General features: G+C 39.1%; 1 protein-coding gene across 2 annotated transcripts in view; it reads right to left on the bottom strand.

Annotated features, from left to right (window-relative positions):
* The window catches only part of grin2db (glutamate receptor, ionotropic, N-methyl D-aspartate 2D, b), a 115,104-nt gene that overhangs the window by 64,459 nt on the left and 23,489 nt on the right, over nucleotides 1-27,156 (bottom strand). The window contains exon 1 of one of the 2 annotated variants that reach the window (XM_055209772.2): nucleotides 19,532-20,356. The exons of the other annotated variant lie outside the window; for it this stretch is intronic. The gene's annotated coding sequence lies outside the window, so the exon portion shown is untranslated. Of the gene's footprint in view, nucleotides 1-19,531; nucleotides 20,357-27,156 lie in introns of those variants that run through there. 2 annotated transcript variants of the gene reach the window in all.

Below are 27,156 nucleotides of genomic sequence, written 5' to 3'. Positions count from 1 at the left end.
CTGAGCATCAACTACGCTGCTAAGCAAAAGTATGCAAATACATAAATTCATACGAAAACAATACACATATCATAATATAACACAAGTGGTTTATACAGTGTCTTTCTATCCAGAATTCGTAATTCAAAAATTATCTTTAGTTTTTCTGATTTTACTTTTTATGTGTTTAAGTAAAATTATTATTTTTGTTTCATTCTGTGAACTACTGAACATTTCACACACATTCCAAATAAAAATATTGTTTTGATGAAAACTGGACAAGCTGGTAAAAAATAACAAAAAAAATCGCTACCTGTATGTTTTCAGACCTTAAATAATCCAAGCACAAAAAGCTCATATTCATTTTTAAACAACACAGTACTATTGTTTTACCTGCATTTAGATAAAAAGAGGAGTGCAGAACGATTAAATGATTAAAGGCAAAACTGCAGTGGTCTCTTATTTTTTTCCAGAGCTGCTAAAACCCCCCGTTGGTATCACAATAACAGTGTTTTACTGCATAAAACCCTCTTTATACCAAGCCTGAGTTTTTCCATTAATTTTTTACACAGTTTAGTTCCTGACACTCAAGCACTGCACCAGAAAGCCTCCACATCCAGCCATAAACATCCAGCCAACAGCCCACCCTCCTTAAAAATCAAACACAAAAAAATGCAGAGCAGAACACATAACACAAGATGGAATGTATCACAAAGACACAAGCTGGACCTGGGGACATATGCATTGGCAGCTCGTGATCATTATGGCCGAGCCCATGGCTGCATTCCTCGTTCACTGCATTGGCTGTGAGCGCACTCCGCCTTTAATGCCCCACTGTAAACACTGCTCGTAAAATGCTATGCATGCACCGCGATGACCACTGCTATTCATCGCTATTGAAAGCACTTTAGCTGACAAACGACCACGTCGTCCATCAACCATCCAGACCCAGGCAAACCCACTTTACACTAACAAAGCCTACACTACACTACAGTATACACCATAGGCCTGTTAAACTCATTCAACAGAGACACTGCAGCAATGCCACAGAGCAGTGAGTATAATCTAGTCCAGCTCTAAGGCTCTGTTTACACCTGGTATTAAGATGCGTTTTGGTCGATTGGATCACAAGTGGACGAGAGAGACACATTAAGACCTGGTGCTTTAATCCATCTCTTTTGTCCACTTTTAAACACTTCTGTCCTGATTACTTTAAGGGGATGGTCTATGGGCGAGTCATTGAAACATGAGCATGATAAATAATGGTTTTAAGTTGGCGCAAACTAATATTAAGTCAAAGTTACACTGCTTCTGTTGTTAAAGATGTTGCACAATGTTTTGTACATGCATATGTAAGGGCTTTCTCCGATATTTTAGAGCAATTGATGAGATTTCAGAGCAATTGATGAAATAAGCTCGGACAACACACACTCACAAAATGGAACAAAAATAAAAGGCAGCTAGGAGCACACTGTGGGTTCGCACTAAAAGTCAGGACAGGTGTAAAAACATTGTGCTCATTGCATTTGACATTAGATCAGTAGGCAGAGAATAGACAGTGTTTTGTGACTGCTTGAACACATTCGAGCACATGTGCATCTACATCACAAACGCAATCCATTCAAATCCAGTCGAATGCGTTTTCGACTACCTCTGACAAGCTGCATAACAATAAAGCATTTTAAGCCCGGTATCAGGGCTCCAGACTAACTAGGAGCACAGTGGCCCCCAACTGAAAATTTTAGGGGCGCAACCAGAAAATTTAGGGGCACACACTGTAAATCAATATGCTTACCAAATATTCACATTTCTACTAATTTTCACTGTATTACTTATAAATACTTTAATGATAGATGCAGAAAGTAGTGTGCTGTTTCAAATTCAGTGTCACATCACAAAAAAGTGGTCAAATTAACTGGTCTCTAGGGATGTAACGATTCAATCACGATTCAATCGCGGTCCTCATTAAAAATGCCTGTCTGAAATCGATTCTGAATCGCAAGGCTGCGATTCTTTGTTTTATGCACAGCTTGTGCCTGTATTACGGCATTTGGTCAGTAGGAAGTCCTTATCAATCTAAAATCATTATGAGTCAGAGTCGTTTATAACGTGCATTTAAAAAAGCAATACTCGTTAAACAAAATCATTCAAAATATTCATTATTATCATGAAAATACCTGAAACAATTTGAAGAACAGCGTATAAATATTCATGTGTAGACATTTCCTTGAATAGCGTTTGTAATGCTACTTCTTGTGTGGCACAAAGGCAGTTTCTACACGGGAGCGCCCTCTGGCGTTCGGATGTGCCGGGATTCCACCGTAATTCATTCAAATTCATTCATTGAGAAAACGCGCATTTGCACGATTAATCGTTACACCCCTACTGGTCTCACATGTGCGACTGAATGTAAAATTCAGTGGCACACTCAAAAACTTTGGTGGCAAAATGCTACCATTTGGTGGCAGTCTGGAGCCCTGGGGATTTTAAATAGTCCTTTAGGATTGTTGCTTGCCACACTGTGCGATCAAGATCGTAGTTAAGTCCATGAAACATGGTATGATCTCAGTTTCCATCAATGTCAGACTGTACGAGTTTAAAGACTTTTTAAAATCGGATGCACGCAAACAAACACGTACGTAGTTTTACGTCATCGATCGACGAAAAAACGAAGGAGATGAGTACTTGACATTTGTATTTCCAGCGCAATTTCTCTCCAGACCCCCAGATTCCTTTAGAAACCATTGAAAACATGCGCCGGCCGCGGGCGTAAAAGCTTTGGTGTGCACGCCCCCTAACTCCTCAAGTTTCTCCTCCTGCTGTACAGTCTACCTGGCTCTTTTTGACATTTGTCTGTGTTGATTTGTTGTTGTCGCACTTATTGCGTCATCAGGTTCTATGCTTCTATTGGTTTTTGGTCTGCCGGTTGTCGTAGGGAGATGTCACACAGCAGGATTGTATCGGACACTGATCATTTTGATCGCAACGGTCATTAATTGGCTGTCTGTGAACATGTTAACCTAGCGATCAAAGACGGCAGATTTTAGCCTAGAATTCCAGGAGTCTTTCAGGATTTCAAAATTTGTCTCAAAGAGCTAAATCGTGGCTGAAATCTCACAGTGTGCACCTGGCTTTACACCTGGTTTAATGCCAAAACACATCTTAATACCAGGTGTAAACAGCCCCTTAGATTTGTACTTCAAAAGTGCTGATCAGAGCAATTTCACCCACAAGACAAAAGCTGTCTTATCTTCAACCTGATTTTCACCTTCAATCGCAGTGGATGAAAAAAACACATCAGTGTTAAATGATGGCAGGCTTCTGGGGCTCACAAATTTGAGAAAATCAAGTAAATGGTTTTAATTCTTTGGGCGACATGTAATGTAAATGATAAAAAGCACCAAATATGTTACGTATATAACAAATATCTCCACCAGTATGTATGGTATAGTTTTAACATATTTATACACGAATGAAAGGGTCTGTAAATGTTGTAGCGTAGCAGTTAAAGACAAGCATGCATAGGGTTGCAGAATTGAACCCCACAAGGAGCAATCCATAAAGTATAACTGCTTTTGGGCAAGACACTTAATCCTTGGTTGCTCCAAAGGGACTGTCCCTGTAATAAGTGTACTCTTTGGATAAAAGTGTCAGCTATGTGAAAAAGTAGCAGATAGTCTCTCAACATATTATTTTCAAAGCACAGCATTTTCAGGCCCTGACGGAGGTCAATGAGGAAGAGAGGTAAATGGCTTCTTTCTCAAAGCTTCACGTTTTTCCAATAACCAAACACAGAGCCCATTTGGCTTGATTCCACGTGTTTTCAATTCTTTCCTTTTCAGACAACACAATCCAGATGAAGCGGAGACATTGAGTGCATTCAAACAAATGTATAACAGTGCACTGAGCAGTCCATTAGTTCTGCTGCAGGACCAGTTGTGAATTACATGACTTCAGTTTTATCTGTTCTATAGATGGTTTCAGCAGTAACAACATAAACAACAAGCTTTCGTGGAACATGCGTAACTTTCAGTAAACAAGTAGATTACCTAAGTTCATATTTCCCACGGTTCGGGACGCACATGCACCACGGTGCACCGTTTGAGTCGACCACGAATTTCTAATATAGTATGGTTAAAAAATAACGCATAAAACTAATGTATGGTTCTGAAAAAGCTCTGCGTCTGTTTAGGTGAGAGTACCTGTCCAATTAACTCGAAGTATGCAAATAAGTTGCCAACCTCACAGTTCCTCCTCACGTGTTGGTGTGTCTGTGGCGCGGAGCGTTTAGCTCGGCAAGCGAAGGAGAAAAGCTGCTAATAGAGGCACCGCCAGCTTCATTTAAGTCTACTGCAGCAGCGATACTCAAGAAAACGTAGACAAAACTGTAAAATTCGCGAGTGCCGTACGCTCAAGGCAATACAGCTAATATGACGAGTCGCTTATTGCGCCGTCATCACCAGGATTTTGTTGATAGCACGCGATCGCAGGTGAGACAGAAACAGCACACATTGCCTTCTGTGTTTGAATGTTAACAAACTGATCTTCTTGCGAAAAACTTGAAGATGTGCATAGTATATAAAAAGTAACCCAGTGCTCTAAGCAATTTTATGTTTATCTTGAAGTGCACAGTAAAGTTGGTACATGTAGTATAATAATGCAGGTGCTCTTAAGTGAAAATTTTGATTTTGGCAGAGGTTAAAAATGGCTTGGGTTTTTATTTTTGTAAAGAAGCCTGTTGTGACCAAAGTGTACCGAAACGTACAGAAACCATGACCCTAAAACCGCAATACGCACTAAACTGTCATTTGAACCGTTGCACCCCTAGTGGTGATTCATAATTGGCGTCTCCCCCTGTCTTTAGGAAACCAAAATATTTGTTTTTTTTTTGACAAGGTATTTGTTCCAGAATTAATTTTAGCAACTAGTCAGACCATTAAACAAACAGAAACCGGAAGTAAAGTTCTGACCAAACCTGTAACCGGGAGAACGCATGTGAATCCAACGAAACCGTCTATAGCAGTGGTCACCAACCCTGTTCCTTGAGATCTACCCTGCTGCCTACTTTAGATCCAACAATGCTTCAGCACACCTCCCTCCAATTTTTGGGTAGCTGTGATTGGTTCAGGTGTGTTTGATTAGGGTTGGAGGTGAACTCTGCAGGAAAGTAGATCTCCAGGAACAGGGTTGGTAACCACTGGTCTATAGGCTTCATTGTGAAAGCAAAAAGCCATTTTTTTCTTTCCACAAACTGCATCTCAGTGTAACTGTGTGACATTAGTTTTGTACGATAACCTGTAACAGCATTTTTACACAAGTAAAAAAATGTATAACGAAACCACAGCTCTTTCCCTTTACAATACACGTCTGATCAAACCACAGTGTGCAGACGGTCTGACGTCATAGTTCATTTAAAGTGTTCACATACGAGTAGAAATTCTCACAGACCGCTCTGAAACTAATCAAGAGTCGCCCACATGCTGACAGAAATTATAAATGAGAGGCAGAGGACTGTTGTTTTGCACCATTTATGACAATGTGAGCAGCATAAATCTGGAAATATATGCACTTCCGTTTCTCACCCCCATCATCTCAGCTGTGCGTCCTTTCTCTCCGCTCACCCATTTTCCATTAATGCAGTGCTTGAGTTGACAGCAATCGCTAAGAATCCATATACGGTAATGCACTGTGCATTTTAAGAGATTTACATGGTAAACCTTGACCCATTGACTGGTCGACTTCCTTCCTTCCAGCCTTATATTTATTTTTTGTTTTTTTGTAAAGAACAAAATTTAACAAACTGTAATACAAAAGAACAATATAAATGAACAGTCAGTTGACAGATCTCGTAGTTAACTCAATTGAGAAACCATCTGTATGTTGATATTGGCCTAGACAAATAACTGTTCCACTTGCCTCTATTGTGGCTTAAAACTGCCACAACATTCATTGTCAGAAATAGGAGGTCCTCGTTGGCAGCCTATTTCTCATTATCTTGTAATTTACTTTACTGATGAAGGCAGGAAGCATAGATGTTTCAAACAGCAGCCACATCCGAACAAATAAACAAGAACAACAGTACAAAAAAAATCTCTCTGTGTGAATCATTTTTCTCAATTCATTCTGGATAACCTGAGAGCTGAAATGAGAAATCTGTGAGCTGCCCTTTCCACACAGCCCTCTATGCAGCATTTTTGCTCACTTTCTCTCTCGCTCACATTTTCCCACTCTCCATCTGCTTTCAGTTAGGAGGCCCCGAACTGCTTAAGAGGTTGAAGAACACGATGTTCTTCTGCAGAACGGTGGTTGATCGTACCCGATCGTGCCTCTTCCTGGCACGTGCAAATTTCCTTGGTTATGCCGAGTCGATTTTTTTCAAGGCTCCTTTATCCCTATTCACAAAACAAAGAAACACCTAAAAAAAACATCCATTCATGAAACAGCACCCTAATAACTAGCATTCACTAAAACAACCCCCATTGCCTCAATTAACATAACAGGCTTAACCTAAGACATTAATTTGCCCAATTTAGCCATGCTGAGAAAACAAGTTTCCTGTCCGCATGGAAAGAACAATTTCATAAGCAATATGAAAATGAAAAGCATTTACAAACTGATTAATCTGGCTTTTAAGAACAAACTAAAATCAAAGAACTCTCAAACAACATTTCAAATAACACCCTGCCATGTATCCATTAATAGTCACCAGCTACTGTATCCAACACGCTTCCCTTGTCTTAAATATCTGGCAGCTATTCAGAAGCTTTGCATTGATAAATAGGCTCCTGGACGCTGTTACTAGCCAGCAGCTGGCTCCGAGGACCCTCGAGTAGAGTTCAGCACCATGGCGGTCTCTACATGATGCCCTGCCTGGGGTTGGCTCAACAGGCGCATCCATTTAAGCTTCCAGGCCCCACTGAGATCTTGCATTCTTTCTTTCTGTCAAGTACAATGGAGTGTTTTAAGGATTAGAGCTGTTCTAAGGACACACTGGGGAAAACGCCTTGAGTCAACTTAGATCATAAAGCAGCTAAAATCTATGAGCTGGACTGCATCTGCCCTAAGACCTGCTGCCTTTACTCTTGATAACACCACAGATCCTCAGAAGATCCAAGCTTCTGGTGAAAACACAAAGAACCAAAGCACCTTGAGGCTGTATATAGATTTCTATAACCCGTGTCCACATTTCCCCTTTCTTGTACAGGTGGATTAAACCACAGATGGTTATTCATTCCAGCTTTGAAAGATTCTGAGCACTGAACAACGACAGCAAATGACGCGTGCAAGCCAGGCTTTGGCTGTTGAATCGAGGCTCCTCTAAAGATACGGACCGCTCAATCGGACTCTTAACGAAAATTTAATTATAGATGACCAGGAGTGGCCTCCTCCTGCTTCTATCCGCAGATAATTGACTGCCCACCATGGGCATTAGCTATTCATTGGTTGCCAAGAGTTTCATTTAGGAAAACCTGAAAAACCTTATCAAGTTGGTAAAAGGTTTAATAACAAAAAAAAACTGTTGCTTGGTGTTGTGCCACTCTACCATTTGAATATGATTGAGCTTAAAAGTGGAAATTGCCCTGGAGAGAGATACCCAACTTCTCGAGAGCCGGGGAAATAAGCAAGCCAGGAGATGCAATCCATCAGGGAGAGTGGCCTGTTCTCCCAGAGCTACGGAGCAAAGAGACCATTACCCGGCAAAACCACACACATTCAGATCCAATAATAAAACGCAACAGATGCAGAATCTACGTTTCTTTCTTTCCTGAATGAAAGATCTCCACGTTTGCTGGTTTCCTTCACAGGAAGGCGAAACTGTCAAACAAGCGAATTGTTTTACGTTTTCAACAAATTGAGAATGAACCCTTTCGAAACACTTAATGAAGCATCTGATGAGCATCATGAAATGAAAAGCGGTTACAGTTCTACATGAATCAAAGTAAATCAAGTGCCCCTATACGTTCTGTGTGATGGGGTTTGAATGGATTAGGAGCCAGTGGAGTGGCACAGGATGAGTGGGAGGTGCTGATGAGAGGAGATGAGGAGGAGAAGAGGTAGAGCCGAAACCTAGCGCTATTACAGCAGCACACCTCGCAGATTCACTGTCAAGATGCACAATGCTGCATAACAATGCTCTACAACACGCATGCATACATGTGGTTGATCCACAAACACACAGACGCTTACAATTGCACAAGATTCATTTACATATAACATCTGCGCAGGAATGACTTGCATACTTAAAACAAGGGCACACAGACAAATGACACTCTCTCATTTAGTCACACACCCATACATGCATTCACACCACATCTGGCCTGTCAACACACACCGGGTGCCAGAAAAGAAGCCGGATACACACTGTGCACATCAACACAATCTTCATGGACACTGATACACTCTCACAGCTGTCAACTTCCTCCTGTGCCCGCCTCATACACACACACACACACGCACAGTCTTGCAAGTGGACACTTGGCTTTTCCCACTAACGTGTAATTTCAGGCACAGATGCACTGGGCGAACACACACACACACACCACACACAGACCATAAAATCTGTGATAGGGAGCTCGTGTTCTCCAATAGCATATGCTTCATGACATTTAAACTCATGTGCAGCCCGGCACTCCTCGCATGGAGAGACGACACGCAAACCCAATGCGGTTAGCCACAACACAATGCACGTGGTCTCTTTCAAATCCTACTCTTTGCTACAAGAGCGTCTGCCAAGAAAATAAATGTAAATGTAATGGGAAATGCTTGAATTTTTGGCCTGGTCTGCCCTCCGCCGAAGAAACACTGTGACTTTTGTCTGACGTGGTCATTATTGAAGGTCAATGGAATTGTTGTTAACATGACAAAAAGCCTGTCGTGGACCTCCAATCTTTGACACGACCGCTGTGAAACAAACAGTTTGGGTTGTTATACGGGAGACGCATGCAACCCGCTGTGCTGCTTTATTGTGTCAATTGTGTGGTAATGTCTGTTCATCTGTATGTCACAACGTGTCACGAATCTACGTTAATGAAAACACAAGGAGGAGACATGAGGAGGAATAAAATAAATGTCATGACAACTTTGTCAAAAGGGGGGATGCCTAAAGGGAGCAGCATCTGAGGGGATATTTTTCCATGAATTAAATTCCCTCTTAATCCTCATTGCACAAAATACTCCGCTGTGTCACACCCATCACTTTACAGGTTTTTGAAGATTGTGTGTTAAGCTTTTCAGATGAGCTTATTAAACATGTAAAGTACTATGCTATTAGTATGTATATTAGAGTCAAGGTAATCTCTCTAGGTAGCTTTTGTGCAATTGCCCTTAATTATAAAGTGCAGCAGGAAGAAAGAGGTGATGAAAGAGAGAAACAAAGATAAAGGTATTTGATAAAGCAATGGAGGATACCTGTACTTTATATTGAAAGTTGTTGAGGAATACGTCACAAAGGTAATGAAGTAAAAATGTTTACCAAGTTTACATTAAAGGTGCAGTGTGTATTTTTTAGAAAGATCTCTTGTAGGCCTGGGCGAAAAATCGATTTAATGAATTAATTCGAATTTTTTGTTGTGGGTGATTTAAAAAATAAGTAATTCGATTTTTTTGTAATGGCGCATTTTTGGCTGCCTGGGGCTTCCGTAGCATTATTATAGCAACATCAACAACATCATAGCACACGTAAAACACAGCTGGGACTTTGATTCCAAGAGGGTGTTTATTTATTTATTATTCATCTCATAAATTGGGGTTACATTTGTCTTGCTTTTGAATAAATTAAAGCAAAATTTGCTTCAAGTTGTCTGCCGTTTGTACTTATTGCTTTTCTTAATAAGTGGGGGGGGGAAATCGGAAAAAATCGGAAGTCGAATTAAAAAAAATAAAATCGGAGATTTTATTTTTAGGCCAAATCGCCCAGCACTAATCTCTTGACATAAATGCAAAATATTATACAAAACTATATGATCAGGGGTGTATAAAGACCTTTCATAATGAACCGAGATGTTTTTACCTACATACACATACTGTAGGGTCCCCTTACATGGAAGTCGCCATTTTGTGCCGCCATGTTTCAACAGAAAGCCCTTAACGGACAAACTTTTTTACTAAGTTGTCTCCGACGATGACATGTTTGTCCGGTGGCGGCTGCCGTAGCTTCTGTATGCGTTTTAAAAGCGAGGGGTGAGCAGTGGACTGAGCCGTTGGTTGCAATGCCCAACCTTACCACTAGATGTTGCAAAAATGTACACACTGCACCTTTAATGCATCATTTCATGAATTCAGCCTTGCATTCTCCCATTTCTTTAAAACAGATGACAGTTGTTGCCCAATGAGACAGTTTCTCTCAAGCTCAGTACACCATGCTGCGAGTTAACCAGCAAATTACAGCTGAAATAACACATGAACGCGTTCATCTTCTCAATAAGCGAGACAACACATCTATAGATGTTTTTTAAATAAAAGCAGTCAGCATTCTTAACAGGGTCTGCACATATGATTAACCGAGTAGGTAAATATGTCTCAAAACAGGAAAGCAATGCTCCATATTTAACACTTATACATTTACATTGCATTTACACATTTGGTAGATGCTTTCATTCAAAGTGACAGTGCAACACGGAGTATATGTTTTATCACTGTGGGTTCCCTGGGGACCGGACACACGATCTCTTTGCGCTGCCAATGCAGTGTTCTGCCAATTGAGCTACAAGATCACTAGACATAAATAATTCATATTATTTAAAATGCATAAGAGCAAACACTTGTTAAAAACACCCAGTCATGCACATGTACACACTTGGCTGTAACAACAGAGCCCATATACAGATTACTGATGCATCAACATGCACACCTGCGCATCACACGCTTGATTACACATACTTTTTTCCCCATTTCTCCCTCCCTCAAACACGCACACAAAAAAATACTGGACAGTGGGTGAAGTTCTGTGTACATAAAATTGCTTTGAATAAACAACCTGCAATACAACTTACTCTACACACAAGGTTATTTGTATTCCATGCCTATATTCAGTCTGAAAGTAATTGATTTCTTAAAGCTGCAATTCATAACTTCATCACCATCTTTGCTTTAGGGCTGCAAAAACAAATTGATAAAATCACAAATAGTCAATTATGAAAATAGGTGTCATTGTATATACTGTATGTATGTTATTATCGATTAGTTGGTCTGTGACACCACACACGTTTTGGACGAGCGTCTGCTTCAAAAAGCACGACCTGGGCAGCTAAAAGCAAGGTGATTGCAAGCTGTGGTTTACAGCACATTACTTTTTTTAATAATGAATAATATTATCAAGGTCTAAAGTTAAAGATCAAAATAAGTTTATTATTCTGTGGGAAAATTTCCTCAACTCAATACTTTATATATGTTTTAATTATATCATGACATTTAAAGACGTTTTACTATTTAAAAACACAGGGCATTTTTTTAACCTCCTAAGACCCGAGCTTTGGTTTTGCTTTGTCTTTTTTTTCAGATTTCTTCCAGCTATTTGGGGGTTAGGAAGAACCAATAAATAAAATAATCAAATATTTTTATTTGAACATGAAGCAGTGTAATTGTCCACGTTTGTGTACAACAGGTTCCAGTTACACTAAGTATTATCGTGCAAACAACAAAATATTGGTAAGATGGGTTTAACTAAAACATTAAAACCATGTCTGCATGTGGACACACCAGGTTTTAGGAGGTTAAGGCTTAAGTCAAAACTAAAGATTATACTAAAGAGCACCTATTAAAAAAAATAATATTTTTTTGCTAAAAAAATAAAATTTTTTGTCTATTTAATGTAATACAATGTGGTATATGGTTAAAAAATACATTCTTTTTCACATACCATAGATTACATTTGCCCCCCTATGCCCTGCCTCCCTGAAACACATTGATTTTGTACAAAGCTCATCGTACTGAAAAGCGCAGTGCCTCCAATTGACCAGCTAACCAGTACGTTGTGATTGCCCTGAAATTTGATGCTCGTTACTATGTTTGAAAGATTAGCTCACAATGCAATGCTGACAGGAGTTAATATCGTCTTTAGTACCTTATCAATACGAGCCAAATCAGATGCAGAAAATGCAGATGGCCAAGCTGATCGATCAACTTTGCCAGCGCGGCTTGAGCAGAACGTAATAGATTGGTAAGGTAAGGATCCTAAAACATTAAAACCAAGTCTGAATTTGTGATCTTGGAACTGACAAACAACAAGCGCTACTCTGCCCTGCACTAATACACAAATACAAACCAAAGAAAAATTTAAATCGTGAATCAGATAATGGGTGCTCTTTAAAAAAATTCTATGTGTGACTTTTGCACTTCTACCCTGATTAATTTAACCAAATAATTGATCAAATAATAGCCCTACTCTGTTTAAAACATAAAACTGCAATTTACATAACAAACATTCACGCTTGTTGAGAAACAGCTAACATTTTTCTTATAAATCATTATTATGAACTTATGTTGTGGATAAGGGGTTAAGGTAAGGATACAGTTATATACTACTTTAACCAGCTTTAAAATCAGCCGTAAACATGTAACCACACTTCAGAGACCAAAACAATCACATGAATTACACAATATGCCCTACTGGCTCAAGAATGATTGGATGTCATTTGTAATCATTTACATTGATATATAGCATTGCACATTGGATGTCTTATTAGCTCATCAGTTGTACATGCTGTGCCCTGTCATCATAGAGTATGATGAGCACATACTCAGATTTACTACCCTCAATATGATTCCATCTAGTGGGAGGATAACGCACATACAATATTTGGAATTCAAACTGGTCTTTGAGTGTGTCTGCTTCACTGTGCACTCCAGCTTACGAAAATCGAAGGCATGGGGTCGCAAAGCTCTAAAAGCTCCCTCTGCACTCTATAGAAACCATACTGACTTGGAACACAAAGTCGCACCAACAACCACAATAGCCAGCCTCTGTACATTTAAGTTTATTTATTCACATGCCTCCTACCAACCGAATAATTCTTGTTTCCGGTTTTTAAATGACTGACAGTCGGTTAGTGTGTGAACCTCAGTGGTTTAGTGTGTGTGATGCCCAGATTTTATTCTGTAGCTGTTTACAAACTGTGTGATGAGTATTGTATAAAACTTTGTACAATTATGTAAAGTAATCCAGCATTTACAAGAACAAACACATATACAAATATGATATTATATGCAAAATCTCTATGCAGCAGAGATGTTAGCATGCACTCTGACAATACAATTAATAATTTCTGTGAAATCAAAAAAAAAAAAAGTTTTCCCGTTCTTCTGGGTTCCCACACCTTAGTTAACTTCAAATTCAAGGACCTTTCAAGGACTTTCCAGGTCCAATATCCTCAAATTCAAAGACTAAATGTGGCAAAAGTTTAGCACCAGATCCGACCCGTCACCCGTGATAATATCAAAATATAATCCGCACCCGCCCGGACCCGTTAATATTTGCCCGTTACCCGACCCGTACCCGCATAAATCACACACGCTAAAATCATTTCAATTAAAGTGCTTTATTTTTTATCTCGTACCTCTCTCAACATCAAAACAGTGTCATGAATAGGCTAATGAAACAGGCTAAAGTGCGCTCTGTTTTGTGCCATTTAAATAGCCTATCGGCACAAATGGAACCTGATAACTATACACAAATAGACATATTAATAAAAAAACAAGAAAAAGAACAACCTACCTACAAAACCCCTGCTGTGCTCCTAAGGCCCTGTTTATATTAGAGCATTTGCGTTTTAAAACGGCATTTTAAAATGAAAACGATCCTCGTTTATATTGGCATTTTAAAAAGAATCTTCATCCACACTATACACAACCATAAACGCATGAAACATGACCAATCACGTAACTGGGCATGTGCATAAAAGTGTAAAATAACTTATTAAAACTTATTTAAATAACGCATTTATGCAGCCTGTGCGATATTGACAAAAATTCATACCTGGGTCCGTTGCTGGCAACTACAACAGACACTATTTTTGAACCTATAAAAATGTGTTTGGGAAAGTCTTATACTGTTCTAGCTCCCCCTACAACATATTAATATGATTAATAGGTTAATTTTGATTTTTTAACTAAACAGAAAGGTCTTTATGATTTAAAAAGAAAGCATTCAAGTGAACAGTGCTAAACGAACTTGAAGCAAAAATAAATTTCAGCAAATGCAAACTTCAATCAAACATAGTAAGAGATGAATTATAGCTTTAGCCTACAGAAATGCTTATTGCATTCATTTTCAAAAGTGTGCGAGGTCCGTGCACGTCCTCCGCTAGCAAAACAGAAATAGCTAAAAGCGCAAACGGCTAAACGGGCATTAAATATTAATGATGTTGAGTTTATTGTTTTTATTAATTTATATTCACAAAACTTATCAACAAAACATCACTTAAAATTAAGAGATAAATTATCTGAAACGAAATTCATTTTAAAGTAGCAAACAAAACTTACATTAAACTGGAAAATAATGTCTGACCCATTACAATTCTCCCTTCATATTGGCCTTTGCAACGCCTATATGGCGTATAAAATTACAGTCTATCTTTCGTAAGCTAACTAAATTTAAACAAAACATAAACACATTACAACAATACTCAAACCCAACAATACTCAAACATTAATATAAAAAATACATTATCTATACATGTTAAAACAATCCGATATAGCGTTTATAATAGCTGGTTGGTAGATGTTTACTATTTTTGGCAAAATCTCCGTTGCAAACCTCCATTTACCTGAATAGAATAATTTTTACTTTGAAAATGATGCGCTGTTACGTTAACATCAGTTGTTCGTTTACATAAGACTCCGTCTACGTTCATTTACACTCAGCGCAACGTCTGAGTTTTCAAACTAAAACGAATCCGTTTATGAGGGTCGAAAACGGTGATGTAGTGTAGATGAAAGGCGTAAACGTAGCAAAAGTAACGCGTTTTAAAGGATAAACGCATTAATATAAACACAGCCTAAGTCTCGTCTCGAAATGCTTTCTAAGAGTAGCCGGAAGCTGAACGTCTTTCAACAGCAAAACTTTATGCCAGAGTCCTGCAACGCTCGCTCCAACTAGGCTACGAGAAGAATCAACAAAGATTGCGCACTGTTGTAGTGGTGGTGACGTGATGGGTCAAATGTCATATGTTCCGCGTGTAATGGTAATTAGGGCGTGCACACCAAAGCTTTTACCCCCACGGCCGTTTTTTCAAATAAGCCGGCGGTCAGCGGTTTTTCCGCGCTCGGCGCTGAGCGTAGAGAGTTGAAAGAGATTCAAGTTTGGGTGAAATGCTCCACTTGTCAATGTCAGTTCTCACATGGCCATCCAATCACAGTGGAGAAGGGGCGGGACAAGTATCACAACAACCAACCAGCTCACAGCTCAAGTATCACAGCTAAAAAGCGTTTGGCTGAAAAAACAGACGTGTTTAAAAGTTTGGTGTGCACATCCTTAGACATACAAATTTTGCACATATTTTCATTTGCACTACTACCCGCCTGAGTTAATCATCCGCCCGTGGCCCCGCCCGTGAATTTTAGGAATGTCACAATCCACCCGTTTGAGACACTTTTATGCGGGTACCCGTGGGTACCCGACCCGTTGCAGGACTCTGCATTGTGTTACCTTTAAAGATACATTGTTACAGTTCCCTTTCGAGGGAACTCGCGCTGCGTCACTGCTGTGACACTTTGGGGATGCCTCCAAGGGTAAGTGTGTCTGAATGTGCAGGGCTCCACACTACCTTTTTTCACTAGGAGCACAGTGGCCCCCAACTGAAAATTTTAGGGGCGCAACCAGAAAATTTTGGGGCACACACTGTAAATCAACATGCTAACCAAATATTCACATTTCTAATAATTTCCACTGTATTACTAATAAATACTTTAATGATAGATCCAGAAATTACAATGTGCTGTTTTTAAATTCAGTGTCACATCACAAAAAAGGTCAAATTTACTGGTCGCACATGTGCGACGATGTAAAATTCAGTGGCACACTTTCAAATTATGGTTGCAAAATGCCACCATTTGGTGGCAGTCTGGAGCCCTGATGTGTATATCAAATTCAACCAATGGTGAGCCTTAACAACAAAGATAGGGTGATGCGGGAGCCAGGAAGTATATCGCTATGAGAAATATTGCCAAAGACGGTGTTACAGGGATGCATGAAGTATGGCAAGTGAGACGCAGCGCCTCGTTCCCTTCTTAGGGAACAACAGTTACATACGTAACCCGAGACGTTTTCATTTTTCAAACACAACTAAAAGCATTTTGGTATGAATCAACATTCGCATACAGAAGATATAAGCATTTAAAGCACACAGTTTAGCACGTGTGCTTAAAAGTCTAGAATTTTATGATATTATCCTACACTACACAGGAAATAATATTGATTTTTCCCAGAAAACTTCTTGCATAATGTAGATTGAAGCACTTTCAATGACTTGTATCTATGTATGTATATTTTCAAAAACTGCCCAGGGCCTTGAATTTTTCCCCCCAGATTCACAAACTTTCAAGGATTTCAAAGGAACCCTGCGTTCTTGTTTTGAACCTTTAAAAGCATGTTATCTTTCCATTACTCCATCCCCCATTAACATAATGTCATATGCCTTATTGGACAGAAATCTGTCAATGCGATCAATCGAGCACCTTCAACACAAAAAGCCGAAAATATCTCCTCAGCCTGGTTCACTATTATCCGTGTCATTTCACTGTCCCTGAATCCCATCTTGTTTCACCCAACAGCTGCTGTACACATCTATGCAATAAAACTACAGCACCTCTCCACATCACAGGAACCAAATCACAATACCCGTCTTATCACTACAGATCTCCCAAGAGAAAAGCAAAGTGCAGTCTCACTGGCTTGATATCCAGGTAGGCCTATTGTTATTATACATCTGTCAATAATGGTTTACTGACTTGTCTTTGATTGGATATTGGAGACGACTGAATTGATGGTTGTTGTGAGCTCCCAGGATGTCACTTAATTCAAATTTAGATTCAGCTGTCAGGTGAATTGTGCACAGAAGTGAGGGAATTCTGGCAGGGATTTCCGTGGTTACTGTAAGGGACTGCAGTTGTAGTTGGACCGAGATATCCGTGGTTACGGTAACCGTGGAGATGGGTAAAAGGGAGGGTTCGGCCTTGGGGTCAAAACTCAAAAGTAAAATGCCCTCCTCACGTCCTAACACATCCAGCTATTAACACTCACGTCTCCATATCAGAAAATCCTTGTATTGCTCTTTTACAACTGGTCTTGCTCATTCTAGCCTGTGTAACAGCAAAAAGCAAAAATAGCATCCAGGTATGCGTGTTTCTGTGACCAAAACAGTGTGTGCTTGTGTACATACAGTACTGTCGGTCTAACTGTTTCTTTCACTGACCCAGAGCACCCAAGGTAGGTCTCTGGTCTAATGTAAATTAGTGTGGCCTTTATCAATAGCAGGCCAGCCTAACCGCTGGGGAACCAGAGGAAAGGGGAGCAACGTAATCTCCCTCACACACCAGCCTATGATCTTGTTAAAGACTAATTGATGTTCTGTGTTAACGAGCTTTACCTTAATTAGTCACGTTTAAGTGAACAGGGGATACTGGATGGGGAGCTGGATGCAGTTTGGGGTATCCTGGACTTATCAACACAGCATTGTTAAGAAAAAAGGAGAATTAAGGAAACAGATGCCGATGAGATGCTTCAAGAATAATAGAGGTGAGATTCAGCAGAGGAAGAGAGGGGAGAAAAGAGATGTTAAAAAGCAGGAATTGTCAAGAGCATGAAATCCCCAGGGATGAAAAGATAGAGAGGATAAAGAGCAAAGGTAAAGATAAAGAATCAATGCACTGAAAACAGACGAGAAAGAGCAAAAGGGAAATGCAAACGCTGATTCAAGCTGCTCTCATCTCTCAGCCTGCGCCCTCCAACCATGTTCACATCTCTCACATATTTAGTTTTGCCTTCTCTTCCTCTCTTCCCATTTTTTCTACCTCTCTCATTCCACTTTCTTCCCTTTCAATTTCTATAGATATCCTTCTTTGTGTCCTCTTCCTTATCCATACACCTCTATACGTATCTGCTCAATCCTCTTCCATGTACATTATTGTCTCCCACCTTCTATCATTTTATACTCTTACACTCCTCATCCTCTACAGCAAAAGCCTGGAAAGCAGCTGTACAGATCGCTGGAGTGAAGCTGTATTGACACTGAAGGCAACACATTAAAATCACTGTGCGCATTACAGTACTGCAGTGTGTGCATGTGCAGATCTTGATGCTTCAAGTGGCAGTTCAATTTGTCTCACACGTTTGTCTCCCCTATCTTTCTTTTCTATCTACAAAACAGATTCAGCTACATCACACAACCTGTGGAAATAGTTTTAGAATGGCAAATGAGCACAGTGTAAAGCGTAACAAATGATTGTGAGGTAAAATTTCACAACGTGTTGTTAGTGCACTAAAATAAATAAATAAATGGAACTAAATCGTTTTTAGTGTGTGATACAGATTAGCACTGATTTCAGGCCATGGACATTATGATTATATTCCCTCTGCAGTATTGGAGGTTTCATCATTAGAGCTTTAATAAGTTAGTCACGAGGAGGGAATAAAACTTATTATGGAATATGAAGCAGCAGGCGCATATAAATGATTTTACTTTTTTTAAACGCCAACGGTTTGATTCATATCGCAGGAGGAAAACGTTGGGCCTATCATGGGCTCACATGAAATTAACATAATGACCACTGTTCATAAATCTTACTGATTACTTACTTAACTACTAAAAAGCAAATTACCAGACTCTGAAAAATGACGGTAATAGACAGTGCGTATCCAGAATGTTAAAATCGCCATCTACGCGTTCAAGAAATAAAAAAACTCTCAGATTGAAATGAGCTTGCATGGTGCCAAAATGCCAAGAGTATTTCTCTCTTACAACGCACACTGCGAGACACTGACAACAGTGCTCAGTAAAATGGATAAATCCGCAGTTAAGATACACAACTGGAAAAACAGTCTGACAGCGCGCCACAGCGACATGATTGTTAGCTGTACCGTGAACGGAGCATTTTAAGCACATGTTAATTTTCTGTTGCTCCACGGTTGTTGTTTCGATGAAAATCACTAATTGTGCCCGCAGACTGCGCGTGTCTCCGTGTCGTTTCCAGGCTCGTGCGACAGCGCGCGCGTGCGCTACTGTGCGTCGCTGTAATCTCTCCGCGTATCTGTGCAGTGAGAGTGTAAGAAAAGTCGAAGTATGTGCCGCGTGAGTGCACGTTTCATTGAGGAACAAGTGGGCATATAAGCGCTGGCATATGTGCGCGCGTGCAGCAATGACAGAGGGGTCAAACCCCGCGCGCGCCGACCGTGTCCATCTCTCAATCGCGTGCCATCCATCTTTTCCACATAGAGCGCATCAAAGTACCCTCACCCGGAACCGCCGGTGCCCTGTGAGTGGCGTGTCCTCGCTCCACGCATTATCCCTCAATACATTCCTTGCAGAGGCACAGCAGTATTTATGAAACTGTTACTTACTGTGTTTTTCACGCGCCTGTCCCCCCTCTCTCCTTTCGGCCCTCCATTCTCTTCACATCATTCCCCTTGAGGTATCCTTTTTGCGGTTTCTCCGCGGACAATACACCTAGAAATATATATATTCTACATGTATTCAATTTTCGCGAGCTCTCCCTCTCTACCTAGCTCCCTCTTCCTCCTCTCTCTCATCTCTCTCTCTCTCTCTCTCACACACACACACGCGCGCGCTCTCTCTCTCTCTCCCTCTTTCTCCGCTCTTTTGTTAAAATTCAGTATATGCGCCTCGTCACCTAGCAACCGTCAACCGTCAACCTCCCTCTCTCGCGCGCGCCTCTCTCTCCCTCACTCTCCATCACTAGCGACACGTGTTGAATGCTAAACTTAGCGGTGTGGAATAATATTAATAACTGGGTGGCTTGAGGTCTCTGCCTCCCTCTCTCTCCGTCTCTCTCTCTTCTTCTCTCTCTGCCTCCTCCCCACACATAAGAATACACCTCATCACTCGCATATAATCATGCAATATAAATATTTACTAGAGCCTCTCGGCCCTCTGTTGCATGTCCCCCGCAGCCCCCTCCGCGTCTCGCATCCTCCTATCATCCCGTACTGCGAATCAATTGTGCCGTATCGCTGTGCGAAACGCAGAGGTGTGCGTCCGACATGCGAACGCTAGTCTAATAGGCGCGCGTGAATTCATAAAGCGCGGACACTGAACGTTTGCGCCAGCGCACGTTTATAGGCAAATAACGGTTACGCAAAAGAATTTATCCGTGAAGTAGCTGCGCAGTAGCCTTTATCAATATCGACGCTTGTTTTGAAAGAAATTTTTTTGTATTTTTATTTTTTTTAACACTAAAGTTGACTTCATCTGCACTCTCTCTCCTTTTTATACGTGAATGGTCACTTGTAAATTGATTATATTAACCAATAGCTCAATAACGCGTGATAAATACTGACGCTCGAATGATTGATGGTCAGTGTTTTTTAGAAGGTCACTCCTTTTACTGAGCGTGACGCAGCGCTATTGATGAAACACTGTTCAGTCTTGTAAAGCTTATGGTACTGCTCAGTTTCTCTGAAGAAATCTATTAACATTGGTATAATCTGTAAATGCATCAAACAATCTTGTCGTATTTTTCCAGATCTTTAGTCGAATGGCACATAAGAGTCACTGTAAAACTCTCCCTCACTGCATCCCTTGGGTATGCAATAGATATTTTCGTTCATAACTGTTCCATTATTAGTTTTTAATCAGGGCTTTTATAGAGCAGGTCATGACAATTATTTTTGGAAGACAGCAGGGGGACCCATCTTTTAGCTGTCAGGTTGCACTTACAGTACATATAATTCATCACTCTAATTCCCAGTGGCAGCCCTCAGATGTCAGCTGAACATAAACTGTCAAAGCCACTGAATGTGATTTTGAAGTGATTTCATGTTAAATAAAGTGTAATTTTGCGGAATTTATAGTCACACCCTTTGCTGTCTTTTTGTATATGTGTCCTGTTGTTTGAGATAGCTCAGAGCACAACAGATGAGTAAACATTGATAGTCACAACTAAATCCTATCAAATCAAATTGGGGTATGCATAGTAGACTACGCTCTCAGAATTCTCTTTGTCTCTTGCTCGTCTTCTCTCTTAAAGTTTCTTTCTCTCTCTGCATACTTGCAAAGTCTGATAAAAATTAAGAAAATAAGAAGAAAATCCATCAAATGAATTGAAGATGGCAGAAGTTTTCATGCATGCAATTCATGGACTTTTGCAAGAGGTGCGAGTGGGCCTTATAGGAATAATACGGAAAGTTAATACAAGCCTTGGGATAATAATACGTACACCGGCACGGCATCTGGCATTAGTGTCAGATAAAACAACTAGACGCAAGGGAGAAGCTGAGAAGAAGCTAATAGAAGAACTAAAGTGAAAGAGTGCCTGGGGGAAGATGGAGAAAGTGAGAGCCCTATTCAGTGCCACACAGACTTTTCTTTCACACTGAGAGACCTCGACGACGATTGAATTTTTTCTTGGTCCGAGCTGTAATAGAAAATAACCAAGTACTTCTGCGCAAAAGCTGTCACCGACCTTCTGGGAAGAATAGGGCTAATCCTTTACTGTACCCTTGCAGAGCGGCTCCGTTCAAATCCGCTACTTTTTATTTCTTGAATACATTTTCTTTTTCTTAAATTCTGTTGCAGGGAAACTGAATACTGTCTCTTACTGATCCTGTGTTAAACAAGGAATCGCATGGACCCAACTGTCCCAAAATTAGGCTTTCAGAAAAGGAAATACAACAGCACCTTGCAGATGAAAGAATAACAAACGTTAGTTAAGTAATGTAACGCACAACCCTACTGTATACAGCACAGTATGGTTTTTATTTCAAGAATCTTGTATTTGTGAATATCTAAAGCTTGTGAATGAATCATTCTGTTTAAAGCTTCTTGTTGTATAGGTTCACTATCGTTGTGTTCAGATGAAGTACAGTCTGATAAAAAAGCAGAAGTCTACATTCCCTGAGGTCATTTCTCTGATTACTTAAAATTCCATTTAAACAGAATTACTCTCACTGAACAGCTTCATCCACTGCTAATGATGACATGATGCTGCATCTTTCAAGATCCCTCTGTCTCTTTCACTCTCAAGAGGTATTCGACAGGGTCAGACAGAGATTCAACAAGAAGATTGGAACATCCTTCATCATCCGAAACACCAGGGGTTTGGGCTTTATCCCAGTGTGTGCTGAAACTCTCAGAAATATCAGTTAAAAGGCCCAACCAATCAGTGCTCTCAGCTTGCTAAAGATTTAGCGCCCCAGTCATGAAGTGCGCATAAACTATTCTGTTTCTTTCTTCTATTTCATTATGTTAAACTCAATTCAATGTTGGATGATGTAATAAATAACAACAGCAACTGAGACGTAAGAAATCTTTAGTAAACATATGGTGCCAAATTGCTTTACAAATGGACACGATGCAAAATAACAGTAAGCACTTTGAACAATGACCTGTATTTAAATATAAAAATACTGCATGCATTAATACAATATCGCTCGAGCAGGAGTCCGATATTACTCTATTGCTGTGATTAGGCCAATGACACGAGGCCACTGTAATTGACAATGGACCGTTGAATATTTCCGATGATTATTATTTGTTGAATTATTCGAAATGTGCAGGTGAACAAATTGGCCTTTCAGTATCCTCAAGAGAACCAGGAAAAAAGTTCTAGAATATTTTTTTCTTTTTCTTTAAAAAAAATTAAGTGTTGGGGTGGTAACAAACACATTGCAAAGAATAAAAAAACACATATTTTTAGATATGTTTTTAGTTGGCCAGAGAAGAAAGCTACTTATATTTTTAAGTTTATGGGATGTCCACTGTAGTAGTGTTCTGAATTACATCCATCTTGATTCAGTGTTTTTGTCATTTGATAAAAATGTATTTTATTTTTACATTCATTTTTGTTTTCATTTTCACCACAATGTGCAAATAAAGGTTAAGAGTTTAAAATGAGATATTTCATGTAGCATTCTGACTTCTTGGAGACAAATAGGAACATGTTGCTCTTGTTCCATCTCACAAATGTTCTGCTTTGCGTCCAGGCATTCTGCATCTAGAAACATTTTGGAATGTCCCGCATTTGACGCAAATGGATTGCATCATATTTCCTAATATATCATGAAAATCTGACTTTTTCCATGTTTAAGTGCTGTAATTTGGTCCCTAGTGCTTCTATTAACCAAGTAAATGTGAAAAATATCAACCCAGTAACTTAGTTTTGGTAAACCCTTCTCTGCAAGTATGTAAAATAGGTAATTGAAATTTGTCTGATGTTAGAAGGGGATTATACCACCCCTTAATCTGCACTATCAAACCACGCCACTGCCATTTAACACAGACATCAGCTCATTTGCATTTTAAAGGACACACCCAAAACAGCACATTTTTGCTCACCTACAAAGTGGCAATTTTAACATAAATTATTTATACGGTATTCTGAGCTAAAACTTCACATATGTACTACTCTGGGGACACCAAAGATTTATTTGACATCTTAAAAAAAGTCTTCTGAAATATCCCCTTTTGTTAACATTAGATAATTTGATTAACATTAACTAACATTAACAAAGATTAATAAATGCTGATAAACTATATTGCTCATTGTTAGTTCATGCAAGTTAATGCATTTAATAATGTTAACAAATACACCTTTAGTGTAAAGTGTACAAATTATTTTATTCAAAAACTTCTTAGCATCTGTCATAGAATAGAATAGAGCCTATTACAAGAATTAAAACAAACAAGAACAAAGTCCTGGTGTCCACTACAAAAGACATCAATTAAAAGTTGTGTTTTGTAAATGGGAAGAATTTTTGAACATTTCTGAAATACTGCTAGACTAGACTCTCATGTTGAAAAAAACAATTGATGATTATCAAGAAAACATATAATTTGCAAAAAAGTATTATTTACTTCCGTGGTTGATATAAAACGGGGAAATGCAATTGTTGTTATTTTGAAAAAGGTTTGTGTGCTCTGTACAAATATATTCACACAAATATTAGAAAGTCCAGGATGTCCTCTTGACAAGACAGTAGGATTCAAATAGGCTGAATAAATTGTGCTTGATTTAGAGGTCTGAAACGCATGTCCACTTCAGAGGATAAAATGAATTGCTGGGTCTCAGGTGTGTATAAAGGTGGCGTAAAGTCATATGGTGGCACTTTCCAACCGCGATAGCCTGATTCGTAGATTTTTAGAGGTCCGTCATTTATTCATATCATGGCCGTTTCTCAATCCGAAGGCAGCAGCCTCCGAAGGTCGCATTTGTAGGCGGCATAACTATTTACTATTGCTATTATTCTAAATTAATTGTAAATTGTTGTATGTAATGCTCAGTTAACTTAAATAAACCAGGCTTGCATATGCAACCTCCGGAGGCTGCAGCTTTCAGATTGAGAAATGGTCCATATCACGTCAGCCTGGGCTGACTGCACAGCAGGCCAGAATGACCGCCAGGCCACCAGGAAACGTCCTTGTGCTCCAGATGGCCAGTCCGCCCCTGGTACAGATCAGTGAAAGCAAACGAAATATCTTACAATAAAATAAAATATGGTTTTATCCTCACAAAATCACCCTTTACAAGGTGTTCAGTAGAAGAATAAATAAAGGATTAAGGAGCTTAAACCAGAATGAGCAGCAGCAAGTGATCGAGGTGGAGCTTACACTGTGTGCTTTTCCAGCACTTAAGGCAAATGGACTTGGCTAACGTTAGCTTGATGCTATGTAAGTCATGCCTTTTATTGTTTTCCCTGTTTGCGGTTTCAAACTCTACGTAATAGACTGCGTAAAATTTTGTGGCGCATTTGAGCTGCCTTTGCTTGGACATGATGCTCAGATAATCCGGTATATTTCGTGACTTTGTCAAGTTTGTTGCTTCACAATGCAGTTTAAAAGAGCACCCGTGCTGTGCAACTGAAGCAAAAAGCAACAGTATTTTGTGATTTGATTTGTTCATATTTGCCTGTTCAGCACAAAGTTCGCTGTAATGCTAAGTACACACCAAACGTGGGGCATCGCGTTACCTGCTGTAGATTACTCGCAGGATTTAACTTTGTGTCATGCTAATTTTTCGCTTGAGTTGAACATTTCAACTTGGGTGAAGACTCGTTTGAGGCGAATATCGCGTGTTTTCGGGGCAAACGTGGCGCCCATATGGCATCATTCACATCGCCCCGTGCGAGGACGCGTCTGATGGCGTCTTTGCATTGACTGACTATTGTTGAACTCACGTTTGGTGTGTATGCCCAATAAGTGTGAAAAAAAGGATTAATTAATCTGTTTCATGATGTTAAACATATAAAGTGATACACGGTCTCTGTTGATCTGTTCTCTTCTTCACAAATAAATAAACACATTTTCACTTGTACGGTATGGTCGTCTTGTAAGTTCATAATTAGAAATGAACACGAACAAGTGAACGAAAACAATTATTATCATTAAAACATGAAATGACGGAAAAGAATTGACTATTACGAAATCTTTACAACGCTGTGTGTGTGCGCGTGTGTGAATGATTACCTTGATTAGTTCATTACTGATAATAAACCCACATTATACTTGAATTCACAGATTCATAGTACATTTATTTCATGCTTAAACAATTTACAGTAACAGTAACATTTACAGCTTTCAACGGCCCTAATGGTATATATATATATATATATATATATATATATATATATATATATATATATATATATATATATATATATATATATATATATAAATGGTATACCATGAGGGCGTTGAATACCTTGAAAATAATGCACGCAAATAATGCAATAAATTTTACAAATCCACACTTAAACGCCTATATTTTATTTTGTGTTCAATATTAATAAATTTTGTTATATTCTTTTTAGGGCTGTCAAAAGATTAATCGCGATTAATCACATCCAAAATAAAAGTTTGTGTTTACATAACATATGTGTGTGTACTGTGTGTAAATATGATGTATATATAAATACACACACATTCATGTATATATTTATGAAATATTTGCATTTATATACTGTATATACATTTATATAATTTATATAATATAGAAATATAAATATTCTATATATAAATATTACCAATTTTTCGTAAATATATATATTATTCTGTGTGTTTTTATATATACATAATATTTACACACAGTACACACACAAATGTTATGTAAACACAAACTTTTATTTTGGATGCGATTAATCGCGATTAATTTTTTGACAGCCCTAATTCTTTTATATTCTACATTTAACTCCACCCTTTAACAGCTTGTGTCTACTGTTTTATGTGTTTCTATTTTGTTTCTTTTATACTTACCTTGTGGAACATCGGCTGTTTTTAAATATGCTTTATAAATAAACACTGAATTGTATTGTGTTCTATTGTATATGTTCTATGCAACACATACCGATACCTGCACCTAGGCAACAGATATTTAAGATGGTGGAGTTTAGTTTAGCTTAATCCAGTTATACTAGTCCCAGTAAGCCTTAGAAAAAAAAAAACAATAGACTGTACTAATCCACAGGCATTAAGACTGCGAATAGGGACTGGATTTTGTAAGGTATAATGTTTTATAGACTTCCCCCCCTTTGATGAAGACACAATATAAGACTTCCTGGGTGCAGAAAACAGAATCATTAGAGCTGTATTAACATCAGGCTAGAGGGCGTTAAAGCCTTGCAGCCATTAGCAGTGACTTTCCATTGACTTTTACTGTTTTGATACTATGTAAATGCCATTTTATAGCCCTTAACCATAAATCTAACCCTAACCTTAAACTAAAAAAATATTTAGCAGGTCTGTTACGCAGTTTCCTCATGGGGAGATTCATATTTAGTTTCCACGTGAGGTATCAATGTAAGCATTATGGGGACGGAGCACTCACCCCCCCACCAAAGTCTCACACACTTTGACTGACCACAGACTGAGCTGGTTAACACACCACAGTGCATTTTGCATTGCAAAGAAGTGCACTTCTATAATGTAGGTCAAAGTAAAGTTTTATCAATACATCGAGAGAGCAAGACAGAAATTAGAAAGTAGGACTGAGAGTTTGTGAGTGAGAGATCAAGCA

Source organism: Misgurnus anguillicaudatus, chromosome 10, assembly GCF_027580225.2.
Source record: "Misgurnus anguillicaudatus chromosome 10, ASM2758022v2, whole genome shotgun sequence".
Lineage (NCBI taxonomy): Eukaryota > Metazoa > Chordata > Actinopteri > Cypriniformes > Cobitidae > Misgurnus > Misgurnus anguillicaudatus.
This window is presented reverse-complemented; position numbering and strand designations above follow the sequence as displayed.